This window comes from Peromyscus maniculatus, chromosome 5 (assembly GCF_049852395.1).
Source record: "Peromyscus maniculatus bairdii isolate BWxNUB_F1_BW_parent chromosome 5, HU_Pman_BW_mat_3.1, whole genome shotgun sequence".
Classification (NCBI taxonomy): Eukaryota; Metazoa; Chordata; class Mammalia; order Rodentia; family Cricetidae; genus Peromyscus; species Peromyscus maniculatus.
The window spans coordinates 127099426-127123526 of NC_134856.1; the positions used below are offsets into that span (position 1 = coordinate 127099426).

General features: G+C 44.3%; 1 long non-coding RNA gene across 1 annotated transcript; it reads left to right on the plus strand.

Annotated features, from left to right (window-relative positions):
- The first annotated feature begins 27 nt into the window (after positions 1 to 27).
- Positions 28 to 23342, plus strand: LOC121829604 (uncharacterized). The gene is made up of 3 exons (XR_013051620.1): positions 28 to 333; positions 789 to 5801; positions 9213 to 23342. It is a non-coding gene; the product is annotated as an uncharacterized LOC121829604 (long non-coding RNA).
- The last annotated feature ends 759 nt before the right edge of the window (positions 23343 to 24101 follow it).

Here is a 24101-nt window from a genome sequence, read left to right on the forward strand (position 1 = left end):
TCCCTCCGCCCGCCCTCCCTCCCTCGCGCTCTCTCTCGCGCTCGCTCGCTCGCTCCAGTATGTAAATGTGTAATAGAAGCCAAATATGGAGCAGTTGGCTGCCGCCGCCACAGCTCAAGGATCCGACTTCATGGGGGGGGGGGGGGCACCCTCTGGCAGGCGGCCCGGCGAGCCGCACAGAGCACGGCGAGCGCACGGCGCGGCTGCCGGCCGGCGCCCTTAACCCTTCTGTGCACCCGGCCGGAGCAGCGGTCCCTCCAGGGGAGGCCGGTGCCTCTCCCTAACTACGGCTCCGGATCCTGGACATCGGCCTGAGGGGACTGTGCCTTCCAGGTTTGAGAAAGGGGCGGGGAAGTTGGGGCGATGAGGTCATTAGAGTGGTGACCGATCGGTGCACGCGCGCCTCCCCGGCTCCTTGCAACCTAGTTGGAGGGGACAGGGTGAGTGCAGGGTGCAACTCCCGCAACCGGGAGGACTCACCGCAACGAATGTCAGGCTTCGGCTCCCACCTAGTAAAATAACCAAGGATGCAGGGAAGTCCGCTGATTCTAATCCCGAAGTGACCTTGGTGCCCCCACCCCCCACCCCGGTGCGCGTCTAAGAGGACTCGCTGTATCCTCGCTGTTAACCCTCCAGCCTGTGAGCCCTGAGCAACCCGACTCCGGGCCCGCGCCTTGACTTGCAACTCGGGAAAGTTGTCAGGCTTCCTCAGTTTGCACTGGCGCCCTCACCTTTCCTGCCGGGACAAGCTGGCGACCTCCCGGCGGCCCTCCTTTCTAATTCTGCAGGTCTGGAAATCTGCAGTAGGAATTGAACGTCTCAGCTCTAGCCCTGGTAGCCGACCTGCTCACTCCTCTCGCAGCTAACTGGGGATCATTCATTTCATCGGAAGTGAGGTAACCGGTGCACGGAGCATTCTCAGGGAGCCACGGCGAAGGAACTTCCCCTGGTCCCAGTAGCTAAACGCAGACGTGGAGTCCCCACCCGCCCCCCTCCGCTACACCCCTGCCAGGTGTGAGCTTGGTGGGAAGGAACCTTCTCCGGAGGAGTGCACCTTGCCAACAGGTGTGGCACCCGGAGGAAGAGCGGGCGCAACCCTGCAAGGGTCGCTCAGTGCCGCGTTCTCTTTGCTGCAGATAATTCTCCAAAGACCAGTAGGTGTCAGGCCAGCATCTGACCTCTTTCAGGTGCTTAGAACTAAGAGTCTAGAAACCCGATCCCTCGGTCTTGCAGGAAGCCACTATTATTGACTGTAAGCGGGGTTTGAGAGAGAGACCGTTTGGCTCCGTTTACTTATGACCTAGCAGTTAGTCACTGTCTGAAGCAGCGTACAGAATCACCAAGAGAAATGTGTGAGCTTTTAAACCACTGTGTTGTGGAGGCAGCACTTCAGAAGTTAAAAAAAAAAAGCAGCAGCGGGGGGGGGGGGTCGGGGGGGGAGGGGGGCGTGTGGGATACGTGTCTATTCTCAGGTTTTGAAATACCGTGCACACATCCACGGTTACTTAAATAGAACTACGACTGTTCCCTCTCACCCTGCTCCGTAACTTGTGTTGTTGTTCACTTAAAGATCCCTGATTGTTACACTTCATATGCTAAAGTGACATTGTTGGTCTCATTACAGCCTCTAGTGGACGGTTAACAGGAGTTTCCTGTCAAGGCTCTGACTAGTTTTGTTTTCCCTCCTGAGCTTTATCCAGGTGAAGGTTAATAGTTCAGAGCTTAACTGGGTGGTATCTCCAGCTCCTCTGGATAAACTGTCTTTGAAAAGGAGCGGAAGCTTGCGGGCTTCACGTGGAAAAGGCCTATGTATGCTTTGTGCTGCAGGTATTGTTACTGCTGGCCCGTGAATCGACAAAGCTTCTGCTCTTCGCTTCAGTTGCAGACAGCTTTCATAAAAAAAGCGAAATTCATCTCAAATATTTTTATAACAGAAAATATTGGTTGCCATGTTTTTGGCGTAACTGAGATGTTTTTATTCCAGCTCATAATCTGCAAACTGTCCAATCCACCTCCACTCTATTTTTAGACGTCTTAGATTTAGAGATTTTTCAAGGGAAAAAAACTAATATTGTAATTATTACGTTGTTGCAAGCAGTTAATTTGCATTATTTTAACAACCTTAAACATATTAAAACACATAATTCATATTAGACTTAGTCAATTAATTTAAATGTTCCCTGAAGAATGCTAAATATGTGCATTAACCACACAGTAAAAATAATTAATAAGAAATGTGCTGTTTACTTTCCTAGCCGTTAAGATTAAAGCCATAAACTAACTCTCTCTGTCTGTGTGTGTATGTGTCTCTGTTTCTCTCTCTCTCTCTCTCTCTCTCTCTCTCTCTCTCTCTCTCTCTCTCTCTCTCTCTCTCTCTTTTACACACACACACACACACACACACAGGCAAGCACGCACACACACACAAAACCTACAGCTACTGCTTCCTGCAAGGTCCAACACAAACACAATACCCTTGAAACAGTTTCCTGAAATGTTTTGTTTCCAGATGACAAAATATCAAATGTACCATCAGAGGTAACAAGACAGGTTCTTTAAAAGCAAAAGTTCTCATGCAAATGAAAACTCAGTGGAAAAAGCAGAGGTGTCACGGTGGCAGTTGGCAGTTGTATAACGCCATTCCCCTAAACCCAAATCTGATATTATATTTATACAAGATGCAGTCAAGCTTTGAAATGGAGTCAAATTGAGGAAGAAGGCCTGCTGAGCCTTACTCCTAACCTGTCTTATGAATTACTTAAACAACATGAAAAAAATTTTAGTACCATCTATTCATTTTTCTAAAGATTTATTTATTTAGCATGTGTGTGTCTGTGTGTGTCTGTGTGTGTCTGTGTGTGTGTGTGTGTGTGTGTGTGTGTGTGTGTGTGTGTGTGTGTGTGTTGTGTATCCTATCACTTTCCAGGTACTCCTTTGAGGCAGAGTCTCTACCTGAACCTGAGGCTCGTCTCTTCTAGACTAGGCTAGAAGCCAACAAACCTAGTCTTTGCCGCCTGTTTCTTCCCTCTGGCAGCAGAGCTAACAGGCCTGTGGGATGCCAGGCTCGTTTGGTGAGTCCCGGATCCACACTAGTGCTCTCAAGTCCCCAGCCATGTCTCCTGCCTGCCTACTTTCCATGTTAGTGTTTTTGTCCCATCTACTTTTGAAAGTTTAAAATGCACTAGTAACCACATATTAAGTCACAAGACTTTTATATTGTATTTCTGTGTTTAAAATTGAAGTCTAAAAAGGCAGCACTTGCTGCAGCACCACCAGCTGGAGGATTTTAGACTTCCGAATCAAGGCTCCTACGCCACAATATGCAGTCAGAGTCTGCCTTCGAACTGGCTACAAAGACTCCGCACATCCCAGTATAAAGATCACTGGTCTGTACTATGCGGCTCTGCCTGGACACATTTGGCCACGAGTACTGAACTTAATTCTCCAATGAATTACCTATGTTAATTATTTTACCAATGAAAAACATACCACAATGCACTTGGACCTCTGCATCCTCAAATTTAACCAGCTTCTCATAGGGAAAAAAATTTTTAAAGTCATCCATACTGAATACCTATAGACTTGTCCCTCATCATTGTTCCACAAATAACGCAGAATAACAAGTATTTCCATTGCATTAGGTGTTATAAGTAATCTAGAGGACTTAGTTATACTATAAACTTAAATTACTTCTAATGTAAAGCATGTAGGAGGACGTGAATACATGGTATGCAAACACTATATAATATACTTGGACAGTCTAAGATTTGAGTATTTCAGAGGAACCCTAAAACTAGCCCTCCAGTTTGAGGGGTGACCATCTACATGTGAAGGAAATGGTACTCTTTCTCTGAAGAGCCCTGTTTCATCACCTAAAGAAACTGGTTAGGAGTGAGTGTTCTGGGGTCTTGACTATGAATGTCTCCTCTGAGGCAGTAGAGGGAGCACAGGAGTGCTTAATACACCCCGTGTGCACAGGGCCTTCCAAACGGTGACAGATTTTCCAGTTGTAGTATATGTTTGCATCGGAAGTATCCTGTTATGTCATTCAGAACAAAACAAAACAGACAAGCTAACAAACATGAACTGCCTACCAGGTTACAGCAACTGAATAATTGAAGGGATTGCAAATTACCATAAAATAAAAGATACGAGATCCACTCATTTCAAGTTCTAGGCTTGCATTCTTCCAGTGGACCTCAGGAATCCTGCTGGGGAAAGATACCTTATTGCCAAGAATGCAGAAAGCCCTGGTTTGACGCTCAGCACCACACCGAGTGCGGCTGGCACCCACCTGTAATCTAGGCAGCAGGATGGGGAATTCCAGGTCATCTTCCCTAAACTACATAGCAAGTTCAAGGCCAACCTAGGATATATGAGCTGTCGTCTTAAGAAAAAGAAAGTGAAAGGATTCCCTGGCCTGGTGACATACTTCAAAGGTTAAAAGAGCTTGTCACCAAGCCTGAGGACCCAGGTTCAGTCCCTGAATCCACATGGTGAAAGAACAGAGCAAGTTCAAGGGAGCACTTCAGTGTGAGTACCCCCTCCCCCTCACGTACACCCTCACAGTAAATATGAACATGATAAAATTTTGTTAATGAAAGAAAAAGGTGCTTTAGTTTTCTCTGGTCAAAAATAATAATTCTTCAGAATAAGTCAACCCTGCGAGAAACTAATACACAACTTAAAAGGGAGTTAGTTCACGAATATTATACTCAACAAATTGATTTTGAGTCAAACACACTGGTTAAAAAATAGATAATTTTTGCCGTGCTTTTAAAACTATCTTATTTTAGGCTGTTTCTACTGCTGGCCATGATGACTATCAATTTCTTGATCATATTGCTGGAGTATTTCATGCTGTTCACAGTTCTCCTATATCATACCCTTAGACGCTTCCCTGGGGTGGCTTCGGCACCTAGCAGAAGCCAAGATTGAAACGAGGAAACTACACAGTGAGACCTAGTTGATATTTCATGAGTTATCTATTTATTTACTGAGGGTGGATTTCATTATGTAGCCCAAGCTGGCCTTGAACCTCCAACCCTGCTATCAGAGCCGCAGGAGTGCTGGGATAATAGCCATAGATCATCCTCCATCTATTAAGTGTGCATTTCAGTAAGAGATGAAGAATAGAGCACCAGGCTTGGAGCCTTGGACCTGTGGTTCAGCATTTGGGAAGTGGAGACAGAGGAATCTAGAGCCCAGAGACAATCTTGGCGACGTGGCGAGTTGGAGGCTACTTGGGATCTTATCATTAGAAACTGTGTCTTAACTCTAAAGCTGCTCCAGACTTTGTCATCCCTCAGCAGCTATTTGCTTTACATCTAGTATGCAATACATAGGCCCCAAGAATGCACACTGAGGAAAACATATTGGCCTACAAAGAGTTTAGAGTGTTACCAGTCCTACCTTTTAAAAACATGGATTTTCACCGGGTGGTGGTGTTGCATGCCTTTAATCCCAGCACTCGGGAGGCAGAGCCAGGCGGATCTCTGTGAGTTGGAGGCCAGCCTGGTCTACAGAGTGAGATCCAGGACAGGCAACAAAACAACACAGAGAAACAAACAAAACAAAAAAATGTAGATTTTCACCAGGGTGAAGACGCTCACAGCTGGCCAGACACACACCAGGCAGAGCTGGAAGAAGTGAGAATCCGAGACTGCATTCATTGAAGTGTTGGGGGGTAGCAGAGCAGTTGTGTAACTCTTGAGCAAGGTCAGACTTCATAAACCAGACCATGAGTGAAGATGAAATACGTCTAAATGCACCTCCTAACAAAGATCATCGAAGTTGAAGTGGTAAACATTTATTTATTTTTATCTCTTTAGAATTGTTAAAAGTCTTTCCTCCCACAGGAGGGAAGTACTTGCCAAGTTTCTGCCTGGAACAATTTGTTATGGCTGTGCAATAATCCTGGAAACTTTGAATTTTTAATGGAAATACTGAGGGCCAGATCTTTAACCATGCTCTCACCAAAAGGGCTTTATCCTATATGTCATTTTAAAAACTGAGCAAGCCATGGTAGTTACAAAACAAATACACTATACTTAGATAGGACTCCTAAATAAGCCTGTGGAGAAATAAACCAAAACAACGAAGCAAATGAGAAAGAAAAGTAAAAGCTGCCCTTTTTAATAGACCCTGGAGTCCTGGGCCACACCCTAGCTGAAGTCCCAAGGCTCTGCACACAGCCTACCAACTTACAGACCTGCTTCAGAACCGTGTGTTTGATCTCTTACCAAACTGCAGCAGCACAGGTTTCCAGATCATGAAATGATATCACCAATATTCAGGAGTAGAATGAGGGTTTGGAGTAGAGCTCCTTGGCAGCGTGCTTGCTTACCATCAGCAAGGCGCTGGGTTCTGTTCCCCGGAGCCACAGAAAACGAGTTGACTAAAGGTCATTGCCCTGCAGTATCTGCTGCCAGGTTATGATTCAACAGTACATATATCCGACTAAACCAAACAAAACAACAATTTTAAAAACAATCGAACAAATACTTTAATATAGAGCCTCACTGTTCACTGCAGCCTTTGAGCTCTTGAAACTTGGCTAGTTTCAATTGAGATGTACTGAAAGTAGGAAATATGCTTCAAAATTTAAAGGCTCACTTAGATATCTGTGTATATAAAATATATAAATGTGTATATACATATTTCAGTACCTCAATAAATTTCATATTGATTAAATGTTGAACATGTGTACATTCACTATGCCTTGGGATAAATGAAACATTGCTAACACATATAAAAACACATACATATATACATAAATATACACACATGCATGTATACATAGGTGTATACACATGAATATACAAGTGATCATATACACACACACATATATATTTATATCTGTATTTAAGTATATTTTTTTATTTGCTTACTGTGTAAAGAGATTGAACCCAGAGCTTCATCATGTCAGGCAGGTCCTCTACTCCCTCAGGCCCATAATTTAATGTTTTCCACAGTCAGCTACCAATAGCACAGACGACGACGGGGCTGGTAAAACATAGGATTAGTCTAAAAAAGCCCACAACTGGACACCTCTGGATCCTGGATGGCTTTTTGCAATAATGAAGCTGATATTAGCTGATGCTTGCCCTTTGTCTGAGTGCCCTGCCTCTCTATGTGACACAGACTGTAACTCCTGTTCTCTGAGAGTTGTCTGGCTGAATACATTGTCTCGTTGGTAGATCTACTATGGGCATGGGAAACAAAGCTGTTGGGCTCATTTGTGACCTGGTCTTTGTGAGGGGAGCTCTACTCTCGGTCACCCTTGTAAACTTCTGAAAAGTCAAAGTATGCTAGAGAGCAGCAACATTCTAACATTATAGCTCATTTGGGGTTTGCTATTTGTGGCTAAATGGTTGGGAACTGATACCTTCTAGGGACAAATGGCTTTGGGCATTAATAATGAAAATTATATTATTTGGGGCTTGGGATATGACTTAGTCAGTAAATCCTTGATTCAGAGCATGAGAACTTGAGTTGAGATTCCCAGTGCCCATGTAAAAAGCTGGGTTTGTTGGCATACCAGTAATCCCAGCACTGGGGCAGTGGAGACAGAGGATCCCTGGGATCCCAGGGCTGGGGAAGGGGAGACTGGAGGATCCCTGGAATTTGCTGACCAGCCATCCAGCTGAATCCATAAGCTCCAAGTTCAGTAAAAAGTCCCTGTCTCAAAAATAAGACTGCAGGTCAGGAAGATGGATCAGTCAAGAAGGTATGCCACCAAACCAGATGGCATGTTCAATTCCTGGGACCTGCTTAATGGAAACGAAGAACCACTAATTGTCTTCTTTGTCCATATGTGCACTTTCAGGGCTACACTGAAACATTCATGTACACACATGCATGCATGCACACACACACACCAGTGAAAAAAAGAATGATGAAGAAAGTGAAGGAAAGCACCTGACACTGATCTCCCCACCCCCACGCATTCAAACACACATACACATGCATGCACGCACACACATACACACACACATACACACACACATGCATACACACACACAGATACACAATAAATTAATGTTAAAAAAATTAAGATGCAGAGTGACTATGGAAAACACCAAACATTGACCTCTGGCCTATACAAATGCTCAGATACACATCCATACATTTGTTCACAGATATGAAAATTATGCAATTTTCTGTCTAACTAGAAAATGCACTAAGTCTATCAAAAGAAAATCTGTTTCTTAATGTATAATAAATTCAGCCCACTGAGATACTTCTAAAGGAAATGAGATGCTTTTTTTTTTATTTTAACCATTATTAATTTGTGAGCAAGCTAGAGATCAGTTGTCATCAAGACCACTCTGAACAAGATTGAATATGAGGTACTGATCTGTTAAATGTAACTTGTGACTCCAATCATCTAACGAGCACAACTCTTTATATGAAAAGAAAACATGCCTGATCATTAAGGCTGAGGATATGTGAGTTAAACCTTGCTTGCTATTGGCTGGGAACCTTTAGGATTCTATTTTTAGTGTTTCATTAACAACTTGGCATTTTTTTTCCTCAAAAGAAATCCATTTTCTAAATTAAAATCCAAGCCAGAGGCACCATCATCTGAACGTAAGACAGTGGCACTTGATAGATTGGACTTGTCAAGCATAGGGAGCTTCCAAAGAGAGCAGTGGACCACAGCACACTGCAGAAATACGCATCAGATCCTTAGGGGGGTGATAGGAGACTTCTTTGTCCTTCTGACTCCATGGCATGAGAATACGGCTGCAAGATCTCTCTTGGCTACTTTATTTTTTCTTGAGTAAATACTGGCCAGGACAAGCCGGTCTGAATAAGGGTCAGAGTTTAAGAACATCCCTTTGTGAAGAATTTGCCAAGCTTGACCCCAAAGAGGAAGTAGTGCAGAAAAAAAAAATGCATTGGCAAGATTTACTTTTTTTTTTTTTTTTTGACATAAATAACTAGAGTTCATAGAAGAAACTGTCCACGTCAGGGTTTCAGAGGGGATTGGCAGGTGGTTTGAGACCTCTACAAAGGCCTGGAAGTGGGGCTGAGAGCAGGGAGTGGGAGGGACCTGAGAGTCTCTAGAGGCTTGCTACTGGAGGTCCCGTGTTGCTTTGTGTGTCCCGTCCCCCCCCCCGCCCCCCTGCCGCAGATGCCTTCTGCCAAGGCGGGATAATAGCATTCCACAAAACTGTAAATTACAAACACTCTCTTCTTAACTACAGAATGAACATGCAGAATAGAAGACCCTGTCAGCTGGAATGCCAGCCAATCAAATAGAAGAAGACAAATTACTCACGCGTCCCCCTGCAGCCAAAATCTTATTCTGCCAGCTACATGGTTGGGGGAGAGCTTTGCTTTTTTTTTTTTTTTTTTTTTTGTCAGATATGAAGAGAAATTAGTACTTTGTAATTGTAATAAATACACGGGCATGGAATCTATTCCACTGCAATAGGCAACGGAGTTATGTGATCTGCTTCTTGTCCCAACCCCCTCTCTGTTTTAAAAGCTGGAGCTTAAATACCAATAGTAAGAGCATAAGATCCCATCACTCTCAGGGCTAGCTTTTCCTGCAGTCAATTTCATAATTGCATGGCTCCACCCCCTCCTGCTCAGCACTTCCTTTCCCCTCAATACCCTCTCTCCCCCACCCAGCCATGAATCATCTTGCCTTTAAAGAGACTGTGATGACCCCGTGTGAACTTTGCTGGCATCCTGTATATCCCTGTGCCAAAAACTGGGGGAGTAGTTCTGGGACAGAAACCAGGTCAGACCCTGATTCGGGCTCAGAGGCGACAAGCTGGGGTGCTTCTCTGGAAAGAAGAGTGAGGAGTTAATTTTCCAAGATCATGGAGATGATTCTGAATCCTGTATCTTGGTTCACAATCAGGTTCATAAGAACCCAGTTTGGCCCTTTGTGCAGAATGAAATATATCAGAGGGAAAAAAAAAATGTTGGCTGATCTTTTTCTGCAGTCAGGGCAGAAGAATTTCTACCACATTCGGCTCTTTGATTTCTGCAGATCTTGCTGAGAGTGAGGTTTCCATATTTGTGCTTTGGCAAATGTGTCCAATAGCTGATTGCTCCTGATATGTATTCCTAGTGCTATCATTTTCTTATTTGTGCATTCATTCAAACCAGAAACATGTTTGACCTTCCTCTCCTCCCCCTGCAGTGATGGAAGTGGAAGAAACCCAGGGCCTGTGATCTCTAGGCAGGTGCTCAACCAGTGGGCTGCACCTCCAACCTTGTCCCTCCTTCTTCCTCTCTTTTTTTTTTTTTTTAATATTTGAACACAGCTGATAAAGTTGACAATAAAGGCCTTGAGATGTGACAGGGAACTAACTTCATACTCTGGTGAACACCTTCTCTTAGTATGCAAAGCCTTACCTACCTGCCTTCCTTGCCCCCCTCCCCAACCCCACCTCCTTAGCCTAGAGACCTACTCCTCATCTTTGAAGATTGGGCTTAAGCACCAACTCTTTAGTGAAGTCTTTCTGGATCATCACAAGAGTCTGCAGCTCTGCCCAATGTGTGAGTCAGAGCAGTGCTATTTTCTTATTCTTTTTATTTATACAATATTTTTTTAAACCACTAACAGAAGATAAAAAAAAAAAAAAAAACTTTCAGGGCCATGAGCACAGATGGAGAGCGTATCCTATCCGAGGAGTAGAGCCGTTCTTATCGGCAAGCTTCCTGCCGTACCCAAACACGTGTGACCTTCGCTACTTTCAGCCCGTGAGCATGTCTCCTGTAGCCATTGCTCGGGTTCAGGGACTCGCTCTCACCAGATACACTAGCCCTGGCCCTTCCCCCGGCACTCCGTGGGAGTCAAATTCGATCCACTCAAAAGTATATTGAAATCCTAATCCCAGGAGCTACGCGACCTGATTTGGGAGTAGGGTTTGCACATTTGCCTGGTTAGGAGGAGGTCTTCCTGGATGAACATGGGCCCTAAATCCACAAAGAATGTCACCCTCATGAGAATACAAGACACCAACTCAGAGGCAGCCCTGGGCCCTGAGAAGATGGAGACGGAGATGGGAAAGAGGCTGCTACGTGCCAAGAGTGCCAAGGCTTTTCAATAAACACCAGACGCTGTAAGAGGAAGGAAGTCTTCTTCCTTACAGCCTTCACATGGAGGCTGAGCCCGGGACAATGCTGAGTCCAGACTTCTGACCTCCATCGCTGGGAGAGCAAAAATCTTTCATGTTTCAAGCAAACCTGTCTGGTCACTTGTTACAACAGCCCTAGATAGAGAATCTATCCTTCTGGGCCTGAGATTTTAGGACTGTTGCTTTTTTTTTTCTTGTTATTTGCATATATATACCCCTCTCATTTTTTTGTTCTTTTGTTTTTTTTTTTTTTAAAGATGTTCATTGACAATCTGTTTTGAGTGTATATTTAATCTGGCATCCATGATAACATCAGTAAACAAAAAGATAGCATGGAACAGAAGAGTTACCTAGAGCGGTCTGGAGTCACCGACCCATCTTTCCAGAAGAGACAATTGTTGGCTCTGGCCTTAGACACAGGCCTCACAGAACACAGCATGATCCTGCCAGGCCTGAGGCCAAGTCTAGGAACAAGGGCTTTCACAGGGCTTTCTCAGCTCCCTCTGTTGGTCACCAACAGACACAGCAGCTGTCCTCCACAGCCGTATCATGCTAGCTAAAGGTGCAGAGAAGACAATCAATTAAATTAGACATGCAACCATCAACCCGAGGCAACAAACAAACAGACAGACAAACAGAAAACCAAACAAACCTGTTCATGATAGCAGATGTCTACATCATCAGAGCAGAGTGATTTATACCACATCCAGGCCTTGGACTTCTCCAGATTTGGTCATGGGTAGAAGCTTTTTTTTTTTTTTTTTTTTTCCTTTCTTTAGTACTGGAGATTAAACCTAGGACCTCATGCATAAAAGGCAAGTGCTCTACTCCTGAGATGTATCTCCAGCATTGATCCACATCTTTCAAAGAGTAACTGAACATCTCTGTCATGAATTCTCACCACCAGGCAGGAGACCTTACCATCAGGTCCCAGATCCTGAGGCAGCTACTGTGTTGGCATAGCTGTGACATGTTTACCACTGCTCTTACATCTCAGGAAATGGCATCTGTATCCTTTCAGTATTCAGTCCCAATATCCAGTTCCACCCAAATGACAAAAACTAAGCCAAAACGAATCTACTGCGGCCAGGCTATTTGCTTGTTCTTTGACTCACTTATATCAAGTATGACCGTTAAAGCTGAGTTATGGTGACATGGGTCCCAGGCTCAGAGTCCAGTTTATCAAGACATTTTAGAAGAATCAAAATTCAAGGCTAGGATCTGGGCAGGAATCTATCTCAGTGTTCAATCTAGCATTCAAAATCTTTTTTTTTTCTTCTTCTGTCCTGAGCACCCAGGAAGCCAGGTATAAGGGTTATAATCGCCTGTAATTCCAACACTCAGAAAATGGAGGCCAGAGGATGAGGAGGTCAAGGTCATGGGAAGTTTGTGACATTGTAAGTGACATAGCAAGTTTGGGGCCAGACCTGGATACATGAGACCTGTCTCTACAAAACAAAAGTCCAAGACAATTTATAATTATAACTGTAAAAGTTTCTGTTGACCAAGTTCTCGTGTGGTGACAGGCTCCCTGATGGGGACTTTTCAGATGTCATTTCATTTAGTCTTCCAACAATACACTGAGGTTGGGATCCTAATCCTCATTTCCTAGAGTTTCAAAGATTGCTCAAGGCTCAGTGTTTTTAGGGTGAAGTAGATATCATTGGAACTTGATAATGTTTAACAGGCCATTACCTGAATGAACTAGGACTATGAAAATGATAAAAAAAAAAAATACTGCATTGCACTATTTTGGCCAACAGATCATTTCCACTACCTCTTAAGGCTTGAATATAAAATGTCCCACCTATAGGCTCATTTGTTTGAACACTCGGTCCCCAACTAATGAGACTGTTTGGAAGGTGTGGAGCCTTCAGGAGCTGTAGCTTCCACAGAGGAAGTGGGTCACTGAGGGTGGGTGGGTCTTGAAATTTCATAGCTCAGTCCAATTCCAGTCTGCTCTTTGCTTCCTGATCCACCAAGATGTGAGGCAGATGTACCCAAGTTCCCTCCACTATAGTCAGGACCCCCCTCCCCAGGCTCCATGCCTTCCATGCCATGGTGGACTGTGTCCTCTGAACCAATGAGAGAAGAAAGTCTTTCCTCACTGAACTTGTTTCTGCAGGATATTTTGCCATAACAATGAGAAAAGTATCTGATACGATGTTTTGTTTGTTTGTTTGTTTTTGAAACCAAGACTCAGACTGTAGCCTAAACTGACTTTGAACTCATGGTGATTCTCCTGCATCCATCTCCTCCTGGGATTATAGTACCATCACAATGAGTTTTTAAGTGACTGACACATGTATCCCAGAAACGAAAACTAGAGACTCTCAGTGAGACCGAAATATTTTTGTAGATCAACCAACATCATGTCCAACTAACAAAACTCAACAACAGCTTTTAGAGTTTTGCCTATGGGAGTGCATGGCTAGAAATGGCTCACACTTGGCGTTCCTTCATCCTTCTCCAGGCTTCTCTCCCAGCTAAGTGGTGTGTCTTATCAGAGCAGTCCTCTGTGATGAGGACTGAGTACATTGTAGGGGACCAGTGTGAATTTCCAAGCCTCATTTCGATATACAATCCCATTTAAGTTAACTTCATTCGGCTTTTTTTTTTTCTTGCTCCACCCCAAGCTTTACAGAGTTCTCAGGAACTGGAACCTAAGTAAAGGCTGTAGAAGTCACCTAAGTATAAAACACTATATACTTTTTGTAGACTCTTTCCATTTTTTTTATGGGTATGGGTATTTGGCCTGCATGAACACATAGGTGTATCACATACATGCTTTGTGCCATGGATACCCTGGAGCTGGAGTTACCAACAGTTATGAGCTGCCATGTGGGTGCTGGGAATTGAAACAGGGTCCTCTAGAGGAACAGCCAATGCTCTTAACCACTGAGCCATCTCTGTAGTCCAAATCTTTCCAAGTTATACTTAAGAGAAATGATTATAGAGCTGGAATTGTTCCAGAGTTCAACAGTCTTGGACAAGGAAGGAGGATGAGGAGGAGGGCAAGGAGGAGGAAGAAAGCCTTGCGGTTTCAGAGAGTCCAGCTCTCTGGAGTCGGAAGGAAGCTCGAAGACCCTATTTGTGGCTGCAGGAGAGGAAGAGAAGAGAGTCCCACAAGGCAACTACCAACAGATGGCAAATACATTTTTAATTCTTCTGTCACACTGTGCGGACTTGTGCACATTTGTCCCGCTGTGTTAGGTGCCTGAAATAGCTGCCATGGACCTGCAGAAGAGCACCACAGCAATCGGAGATGTCGGGGAGCCCTGAGAGCTGACAAACAGGAGGGGTTAATAGAACGGGGTGAGCTTGCTCCCAGTCAGTTCCTCCTCAAGGTGCCTGCGGTCATTCTCGGTGCAGGACATTCTCTTGTATCTCAGGTCTCATGGATGATGTTTCAAAACATCCTATCTCAAACCGTTCTCCAGGCTCTGCTTGAAATGATTACTTGTTGATACTGTTCATTTAATGACTCCAAAAGTTATAGGGAGCAAAGACCATTGATTGACAGGTCCTAAGTCCCCAAGAGGGTGTCCCTGATACCCGTGGTAGTCCAGACTTCTTCACCTCATCTTTTTCCAACTCTTAATTGGATAGCTTGTTCCCATGTAACACGGCAGAGATTTCAGTTCCAGAAGAAGGAGCAATTAGATCATGGATTGCCTGTCAAGGAACCTAAAACTGTAGTGTTCTAATTTACTGTCTGTGGACTCTGGTTCTAAGAGGTGCTGGCAGACCGTCACCAGGAGTGAGTTAGGTTACCAACCCTGACATCATCTCTCGGGGGATATCAATAGAAAAGGAAATGTGGTGCTGAGCCCCCTGAGAGGCAGTACAATGAAGCATGGTTTATAACTTAATCACAGACTAAGGGACAGAACACAATACTGCAACATTAGGACTGTATCCCTAGAAAACCCAGTTTGATTTTTATTTTATTTTATTTTATAGACATAAATCTGGGCCAAAGAGATGCAGGAAATTGGGAAAGATCATGCAATTAGTAACATACTGATGAATTCATCAGTAGAGCCAAGGACACTTCAGTCTCCCCATCCTATTTTATCTCCTTTAGCAAGGAAGGTTGACTTGGCTGTGACACCCTCTATCTGATGCTAGGTGACCTTAGTCATGGCATCTTTTGTAGTTGGGTTCTAAATCAGGATGAAGGAGTCTATGACTGTTTTGTGGCTGTTTGGAAAACTGACTGATAATTCTTTATCAGTAAGGTTTCAAGCTAAAATATATTTGTTAATTTCTGTTCTAAACCCCTGTGGATTGTGTCTGGGTTATACAGCTATGGCACTATTGGATGCAGCTGGGCCCCTCTTTTCATGAAGTAGCGGAGAATATTACTAGATAAGAATTAAAGGCATTGGCAAAGAGAATCCAACACTTGCACACTGGCTTCCTAGGCAGGGCATGGTTGGTGGGAGAACTTCTCCCAGCTCCTTTGGGGGTAGGAATGGCAGGCACTGTCTTAGTCACAGAAAGCATAGCAAGATCACTCTACCCCTGCTCCATCAGGGAAAACATATGGTATAAGTTTCTCTCAGATTAAACAGGTTGTCACACAGATGACTTTACATCTTCATAGTTCCTCAGCAAGGTCTCTTCTTAGTCAACCATGTTTGTCCCACATAGCTAATTTAGGAATGGAGAGCTCCTAATTCTTTCAATTCTATCCAGAATTCTGATTTTTGTCTTTCCTGCATCTGATATCAACAATATTTTCTCCTGTTTCTGTGGTAGAATCTCCTAACCTGTTTTGTTTAGATAGGATATTCTTTATTGTAGAGAATCAATGTGACCTTTTGAGTAGACCTATTAAGTTTATTGGCTACTGCCATAACCACATGGCAGATATGGGGCTTGGGGAGGGAAGGAATCGTTTTTACTGAGTTATTTCCAGTTGAACAGTAATGAAGGCATACTTTAAATTATTTCATGCCTGTGATCCAAATTTTATTATCTAGTTAATATCACTAGGGACAATTGACGCTTTAATAATTATACCCAGGATCTTGAAAAAAAAGAAAAGAAAAGAAAATTGTGTTTAGTACATTCATTCATACACAGCCTTGTAGACTTAGCAGCTGATAGCCTGTCTGACTACCTGAGAAATGATCCTAAGATTCCATCTTGTGATCCAGTTCAGTTGAAACTATTTCAAATGAAACAAAAGCTAGTCATAAACTATTGTTTTTTGTAGAAGGGTGGAACAGTTTTTATTTGAAAGAGTAAAAAGCACAGGCTGTAGTTGGTTGTTTTTGTTTGTTTATTTGTTTGTTTTACTCTTTAGGAGTCCACCACCCAGCTCCCAAATAAATACATTCTTACTTGTGAGTGCCTGGCCTTAGCTTGGCTTGTTTCTAGCCAGCTTTTCTAACTTAAATTAACTCCTTTTCTTCTTCTACATTTTGCCTCTGGGCTTTTTACCTTATTTTATTCTCTATGTCTTTCTTTCCTTCTTACTCCATGGCAGGTTGTGTGGCTGGGTGGCTGGCCCCTGGCGTCCTTCTCTCCTCCTCCTTTTCTCGCTCCTCCCTCTTCTTTTCTCTTCTTCTATTTATTCTCTCTTCCTGGAAGCCCTGACTATTTCTCCTGTCTAGCTATTGGCTGTTCAGTTCTTTATTAGGCCAATCGGGTGTTTTAGGCAGGCAAAGTAACACAGCTTCACAGAGTTAAATGCAACACAAAAGAATGCAACACAAGCTGGGTGGTGGTGGTGCGTGCCTTTAATCCCAGCACTTGGGAGGCAGAGGCAGGTGGATCTCTGTGAGTTCAAAGCCAGCCTGGTCTACAAAGCAAGTTCCAGGACAGCCAGAACTGTTACACAGCGAAACCTTGTAAAAACAAACAAAAAAGAATGTAACACATCTTTGCATCAGTAAACAAATATTCCACAGCATGAACGAATGTAACATATCTTAAACAATATCCTACAACAACAGGCTATTGGATTCACCTTTTCTTGTGGAAGACAGCTTTATAATTATTCCCTTACAAAGATCCGAGGGCAGGATTCTTCATCCCAGTACAGGCTCCAGTATGAAACATCACAGTATTGAAGCTGCCCTGAATTGTAGGCCAAGGGCTCATCCTGTGGCCAAAAGCCATATATATCCTTGGATTTTCAGGATCCTCAGAAACAAACCAACTTCCCAGAGAAACTGAAATCCTCCAACAGCTCTGATTTACATAAAAGCAGATGGTCTGAGGATGTGATGCTACTTAGGATTCTGGGTAGCAAATGGAAAAAGAAACTCAACTGGAAACCACAGTTATGAGTGTCAGAGTGAGGCTCAAGGCTATCACAGACATGTCATGACACATGACCTCTGCCTAGAGGTTCCACACAGTCTGTGAGTTGAAGAAAGGAGTAAATGAGTTTCCTGACACCATGCTTTGCTTCCCCAAAGTAAACTAACTAGTGCACAGGGCAGCACAGATGACCCTCCTAGTGTTGGAAGACTGGAGACCGGATGTAAGGTTTTATTGGCTACATTGTTCCTATTAGTTTAAAAAGAAAAAGTCCAAAAGCATACAAAACTCTCATGCTGGGGGAAAGTATGCTGTGTGTCTTTTTCTGAGGAGACCTAGCAAACATCTGTTCACCCCAGATGGCAGCAAGACAAACCAGAGACAATTATACTCAAGTCTAGCTGGGGGAAATTGAGGAAGTTTATTGGGGTTACTTATGGGAGCAGGGGTGACTCAAAGGCAGTTGCATTACCTTAAGAAGCCCACTCCAGCATGAGTGACAGTTCACAAACCTGCACCCTTGGAGCTCCTTGTACAACGTGCAGTTGGGTCCATGTAAGAGGGTCTCTTCCTCCAATCAGGCTGCCTAAACATAAAAGGCTTGCATGAGCATAGGAAAGGGTGTGTGAATCTTGGGACTTTCCCCCAGCCTCTGTAAGTCTCCATAGTGTTCTGTGGATTGTGTGCCCGCCTTCTCCTCCAAAAGGGAGTGTTTCATTTGGAAGAAATGGCTGTTCAGCAGAGTATATCCATTTTCCTTTGTTGACAAAAGTAACTTGGGATTTTAAGGCTTTGCCGGTGCTCAGAAGTTCTATTTTGATCTGTGGGTGGTTATCCAGGGGTGCCCATGGTGTGATAACCCATTCAGCTATGTATGTGTGATTCATAAACATTTTCCACGGAGTGATTTGTGTCAATTAAAAGGTTTAAAAAAAATCCCCAATGGGCAATATAATTCTTAAAAAGTGTTACAGTAGCATTTTCCTAATTAAATAAATTGATATTTATAAAAGAGGAAAATAGAAAACTTAGATTAAAAAGAAGAGAGAGATAGAAAAAGGTGCTACTTGTCCCCATTATAAAGCAATGGAAACTCAGATACAGGGATTGCTACTATGTTCTTGGTGCACTATTAGGTATTATCTACTAAAAGGAAAAATACCCACATCCAATGCCTGAGATATGAACCCCAGGGTGCATATCTACCACAGGAATAGTGCTTCCATTCATAACAGCCAGACATAGGAAACAAGTGAAAACATCCACCAGCAGTAAATGCTATAAAACGTTGTTTATCCAGTTTAGGAATACCATACAGCACTGTAAATGAAGGGGAGAAAAAAAGAAGTTCATCTGCTCCCATATATAGAGGGAGCTGGGAATCTGGTTCAGTGGTTACAGCACTTGCCACTCAATCATGAGGACCTGAGTTCACATTCCCAGAACTCACATAAACCCTGGATCCATATGCATCTGCCATCTTCATGCTCCTGTGGGGGAAATAGAAGACAGGGACAAGAGACTCCCAAGAAGCTCAGGGGCAGCTGATTCAGTGCACGCAGCACAGCGGAAGAACAGTAAGAGAGCCTGTTTCAAACAAGGTGGGTAAGGAGTGACAGCTGGCCTTGCCCTCTGATGCTACATAGGAAGACTGGCATGCACACACTCATAAACACACGTAAAATTAAAAAACCAGGGAAATATTCCTTACCAGTGCATACGTGAGTAATAAAACTATAATGCAAAAAGAAAAAAAAAAGGAGGTAGGAAGATTAGCTTAAAAACAGAGAAGAGTGCCCCCAAGTCACGAGAGTGGGAGAGCTGGCCCTGCCTCTCACCAACTGCAGCACTCAGGAGAGCGGCCCTGCACCACCTAGGCAGAACAGTAGAGCTGGTCCTGGTGGTGTGGGTGCAGGTGAGCTGGCCTTAGGGGCATAAGAGCAGGAGAACTAGCTCCACCCCTCGCTGCCTGAGGTACTGAGTGAGCTGGGGTGTAGGGGGGTGGGCAGTGCTGGAGAGCTCACCCAGGTGGTGAGGGTGAGGGAGAGCTGGCAGGCTGACCAACCCAGCTACCACCCAGGCCCAGAACCAGAGTTATGAGCTGGCCCACCCCAATATCCACCTCATCTGTGAACTGTAGAGCATGTGAAGCTACAGGATCTCCATGACACAGGACAACAGCAGGACATCCAAGAGGAGCCCCACTGTGGGCCCAGCATTGATGGTGTAGCAGAAGCCAGAGGCTTCAAACCAGACCAACGACTCATTGCAATGAAGAGTTGTAAGTAAAGATGTATGGACTAAGGAGTACACTGTGTGACTCACTGTGGCACACTACAGCTTCCACACCGAGGTGTGTTTTTCTTTTAAATTTTATTTTATTTTATTTTATTTTTGCGGGGGAAGTTGCAAGGGCAGAGGGCATATTTGAAGTGTGGGGAGATGAGTGGGATCAGGGTGCATGATATGAAATCCAGAAAGAATCAATTAGAAGTTTTTAAAAATAAGGGAGGGTGGGTCATTACCAAAAACAGTTGGGTGGAAGGCTTTGGGGTTGGTTTTATTTATTCTGTACTCACCCAGATGTATAGTATATATAACTTATTAAGTTGGACTTTTTGTGTGTATCACCTGCTTTCTCAAATATGCATTTCACAACAAAATAAATATGTAAAAAAAAAACCCACAAAACTCTGTGACATGGAGGTAGTTACCATTGTAACACATTGCTATATCCACACTGCCAGACGTCCTTTGATGCAATATGTACAGTCTGCCCACATTTCTTTCTAGCCTTTAATTTTCCCCCTTTTAATGATATGTGGTCCTAGAAGACTTCCTCTTTGAGTTTTTTGTTTCTTCCCCTTCCCAATTTCCATTTAATTTTAACTAAGAGTAAATACCATGCAAGCTTTATGCCTCTCTGGAAGCCCAAAGCCATAGAATGGCTTTCAGGAAATTAGGTTGCTCTAGCCTAAGCTGCACTGATTCACAAACCAATCTGCAGGATTTTGCCATAGCTCATGGGAGACCTTTTTCTTCTCTGTTAATAATGCAGCTGCTTAAAGATAAAAGGCTGAAAGGGGGCCTCCTTTCCACCTCTTCAGGTGCAGTAGCTTCAAAAGGAAAGGCCAGGCAGTGAGTGGGGGAGCCTGGCAGGGTGGTGGCCTGGGGACTTGAGGCAAAGGCACAGCTTACAGTGGTGTTTCCACGTGCCTGGTTCATGCCACCTTGATGTCAGACCCAGCCTCTTCCAGCAAATACTGTGGAACAGATTTCCAAACTGATTCTGGGATTTTTTTTATTCCTGTAATGATTAATATTGATTGTCAATTTGATAGGAGAAAAACTTGTGGGGCATGTCTGTGAGGAGGTTTCTAGACTGTGTTAAAGTGAGGAGACTCCCCTGAATGTGGACAGCACTGTTTGTGGACTGGCATCGTGGACTGAACAAAAAGGAGAGAGTGAGCTGGGAGCTAGCAGTCATCATTTAAGCTTCCTGGCTGTGGACATGGCGTGGTCAGCTAGCTCACGTTTCTTCTGCCATGACTTCCCCAGGATGATAAACTGCCCTCTTACACTGTGCGCCACACGAGCCCTCCCTTCCTTAAGTGACATTTGTCGAGTGTTCCACCACAACAAGAGAAGTAGCCACAACAAACAGTAACCAAGACAACCCTAAAGCAGTTCTGTTGCTTTTCCTTGGCCCCAGGATGTCACGCCATGGTGCTTCCTCCTGAACTTGACAAAGGAGAGCACATTTGGGTTTTGCCATCTTGCTCTGTCTCTTCTCTGAATCTAAGCTCTTTTTTTTCTGGTGCTCATTCTGGAAGAGAAAAAAAGGAGCCACACAACATCACCGGAAGAGGAGAAAAAGAATACAAGGTGATCAGATGTGATGCTGGCAGGACTGGACGCGGGGACTACAGGAATCGGCATCGGTGGGGAATCCTGTGAGAACTTCAGAACCTTGTCCAGGGACTCAAATATACCCAATCGGAGCCTGCATTTCAACAAGAGTTCCAGGAATTCTTGTGCATGGTTGTGCCAGGGCCAGAACTGATTGATATCACTAGCCTTGGGCATGTTCATAGAGGAAACTGGTTTGGCTGCCGAGGGACCTGGCAATCCCATACCCTAGGTGACTCCCACTTTCCGTGTTCTCTCTAGCACCCTGGAGAAAGCCTGTAGTACTATCTGTCTTAGTTCTCTGTTCTCGAGACCCTGTGGACCTCTACTATCTTGGCCTGAGACTTGCTTCTCTTCAAACTGCTGAGATTCCTGTAGAAAGCGGATGTGACCTCCCCCTCCTTTAGGGAGAGGCCAGCCATGTCTGAACTGATAACCTGAAGCAATGCCTGACTATGACGGTTGTCATCTGGGCTTCATTCAGCACCGTACATGTCTACAGATAGGCTTCCAAATCGCCAAGTCACCAGGTCCACCCCGACTTCAGCAGGTTTCGGGTCACCGCACACTGGCCTGCCCAACTGCCCCCGGGGGATGGTCAGCGTATCAGGTTCCTCGGGTCACTGTGACAGGGTGCTTGACAGATAAGTATAAGGGAAGAAAGGTTTCGGTGGACTCACAATTTCAGAGGGATTTTATCCCACCGTGCTAAGGGACACGTGGTAGCAGAAGCAGCTCTGTTTATAGAGGCTAGAGCGTGAGGTAGTGATTGGAGTTCAGAAGACAGCAAGTGCGGGACTGAACCAGAAACAAGAATAACTTTGACCGGCCTAAGATCCCAGACATTCTACAGTGTCCCTAAGCAACACAAGCAGCTGAGGGCACGTGTTCAGTCACATGCTCCGGTGGGGGGGGGACATGTCACAATCACACCAGAACTGCCAGTGTCCCTTTTGGTTGCTGAATATTAATTAGCTTTGTCCTCTTCCCACTGGCAGGTGCTACTCTTGACCCTGCAGGCTCTGTAGCCAGCGTCTCCTACGAAAGAGGAAGAGTCGAGTGGACACCAATACAAGCAGTTCCACAGCACCTTCTCTCTCTTAGCATCAGTGACTCCAGGACCCCGTGTGCCTGTTTCTGCAAGGCCATGAAATTCCAAAGATTGTCTTTTCTGCCCTTTAAGCTAAAAGCAGCTTAAAAATAAAAGATTGCATAAAACCAGCCCGATCATTTTGCATGACTGATGTATGGTTCCCCCCCCCAAGAGGACTTTGTTGCCTGATGTATTTTATAAAAGCAGTCCAATTCGCGCAGAAGCTCCATAATTTCTCTCGTTGCTATACAGCTATTTCACTCTGACTCTGATATTTACCTCCCGCCATGCTCAATTTATAGCAGTCAGTAAATTACTTCAAGCATAGTGCATCTGCTCCTGCAGTTTAAGCCAGGACAAAATGACATGAGAGGCCTGGGAAGGCTGGCTGTCCGTTAAGGAAGGGTCAGGTTTCAAATGACTATGACTCCTCACTAATAAGTAATAATATATTTACTGTAGTGTTAGTTTTCATTTTTCTTCCTTTCACATGTGTGTGGGCATGTGTGCACGCCCGGGCCTGTGTATGTGGGATCACCTGTGTGGGGGCATGTGTGCATGCCCATGCCTGTGTATGTGGGATCACCTGTGTGGGGGCATGCGTGCATGCCCATGCCTGTGGATGTGGGGTCACCTGTGTGGGGGCATGTGTACAGCTGTGTGCAAATGGCTGTGGAGGCCTGACCTCTATAGCAGGCTTCTTCCCTGAGTCTGATGACTCTTCCACCTTACTCTCTGAGGCAGGATCTCTTAATCAAACCCAGAGCTTGATGATCTGACAAGCCCGTCTGGCCAGCTTGTCCCAGGGCTTCCCTGTCTCTGCCTTTGGAGGCTAGAATCATGGGCTCGCATGCTGACCCTGCATTTATACAGGCCCTAGAGATGCAAACTCTGGTCCTTGTGCATTGCATGCCAAGCACTTTTACTACTGAGCCATCTTCTCTGTTCTGACTAGCTGTGTCTTTAAGAATGTTTTATCATTTCTATTCCTAGGAACTATTCTGGTGATTTGGAAAAAAAAAAAAAAAAAAAAAAAAAAAAAAGGAAGAGAAAGCAAACAGAAGTGTGGCGGCACCCCAGTAGCAAAGCAATGGTGTGGGTGTTGTTTCCATTACTTACATACATAACGCTTTTCACAGAATCCAAATGTCTTACAAAAGAAAACACAACACAAATTCCAATAAAGACGCGGCAACACAGTGAGCTACAAAGAAAACAATTACCCAAGGAAATTTAAATCTGGTATAAATCATTTCCATAGAAAGAATGGGTAAGTGTTCATGGACTCAGTCTGCGTGTCCAAAGGTATTCATGGGGCAGCACTGGCATGTTTGGAGAAGTACAGTCAGTCGGCCCTCGGTTTCTGTGAGTTCTGCATTTCTGTATTCAGCCAAACAAAGCTACAGTTGCACCTGTGTTGAACATGTTCAGACTTTTGTCTTCTTGTTACTCCTTAAACAACATAGTGGAACAGCTTGCATAGCATTTACATTGTGTGGGGGTTGTAAGACGCAAGAGATGGGTTAGTGTATCCGGGAGGAAGTAAATGATTCCATGCAAGTGCTAAATAATGTTACATAAGGGGCATGAACACCTGCAGAATTTGCTATGGGCAGTGTCTTAGAACTAATGCCCCACTGATACCAAGGACTATAATGTCAAGACAGAGGTAAAACGTAGTAACTGGATTACCCATGTCTAAAGTTCTTTGAACAAGAGAT